Consider the following 1,576-nt stretch of genomic DNA (forward strand, 5'->3'; position numbering starts at 1 on the left):
ATTGTCTTTCTACTTGAAGGGGCAGATATATTTTTAATCTTAAAAGTCCAATATTTTTACAGTGATATATTTCAGAGTTCACTTTTCTAGATCAATGATCACAAGTATATTTCAATTTCAATAGGTATATTCAGGTCTTCTGTTATTCCCCTAACTTTTCTTGAATTATAATTTCAAATACTATTTCTGGTCTTTTACTTTATTTTCTTTTTGAGGAACTTCAATTTTATGTGGGGTTTATCATGCTTCCTAATCATCAATACTGATCACGTACCCTCTAATTATTTTTTCCACTTTCCTTGTTTGTTTTAATTGTCTTACTACTTCTATTTCCTCTCTTCAATGACCCACTCATATAAATAGTAGAATTATTACTCTTTGAGAACCATGTAATTTAGTCTTAATTTCTAAAATTAGTATGTCTTTTCTCTATTTACTCCATTTAGTCATTTCTAATTTTATATATTTTACGTTGTCCATCTCTGTACTAATTTTTGAACTTTTAGTAAAAGTGATTTTTGGACATATCTGCAAATGCTTTCTTAAAGATAAAGAGGTCAGGCTGTGGTATTATAGTGGAGTTTTTGTCATGGTAGTCATTTTTTTAGGAAGATTTTCATCAAATCGAATGCTTTGATTCTCATTTTCAATTTTCTTCTTACAGTAGTTTTGTGTGGATGTGACCTATCATTTTCCTGTTTATTTTGAAATGTTTCATTTTGGGATCATCAGTGATAGATGATTCTATTTAGACAGGAGTGATGCCATACTATACCAAGTTATTGATTTGGGAATAACCAACCCTGTTTGTACAGTGAATTGATATTTCTTTAATAAATGGTTTATCTCTGAGGAGTAGGGTTAATTCTGTCTTCTGACCCTGTGACTTTATTTTGTTTCTGTAGCAACTTATATAAGGTGTTTAAGTTGAGGTCCTCGGGAAACAGACTCTGAGATGGAGCTGTGCTTATAAGAAGTTACCAGGAGGAATGCCAACATGCTCAATATTTATTGAGGGAGTGAAGTAAGTAAGATCAGGCGGAAGGAAATGATGAAGGTAGTCACAACAAAGAATTTAGTCAATCTTGGAAAGAGGTGAGGATTTGGGATGTCCCTTCAGACTCACCCTATTTTAAGGCAAGGGGACTTGGAATTTATACATCCCATGGAATAGTCATTGGATGTAGGCTGCCTCCAAGGTAGAGTTTGACCTTGAAAAGACAGTTGTCTTCAGCTCAGGCCATTTCCTGGAGAGGGACTCAGATGACAGCTGTCAGCTGCCAGTACTGTACACAACAAGGGAAATAAAACATAATATGGGCTGTGAATTGTATATCCATCACATCCTACTCCTTACACTGTTCAGAACTATTTTTGCTTCTCATAATAAGTTCCTTGAACAGCCCCTCCAGAGTTTGTGTCTTTATTTCTTCTTGGAGAATTTTACAAACTAAAGGTTAATGGGACAACCTGAAATCCCGACTTTGCAGTTAGTTTGAAAGCCATACTAATAGTCATCTTCTCCCTCTTCTTGATTCCCTCCATCTTTTCCTAAAACTGCAGGTCCAGGTGACTA

The sequence above is a fragment of the Propithecus coquereli genome, unplaced genomic scaffold, assembly GCF_000956105.1.
Source record: "Propithecus coquereli isolate 6110/MARCELLA unplaced genomic scaffold, Pcoq_1.0 Scaffold40, whole genome shotgun sequence".
Lineage (NCBI taxonomy): Eukaryota > Metazoa > Chordata > Mammalia > Primates > Indriidae > Propithecus > Propithecus coquereli.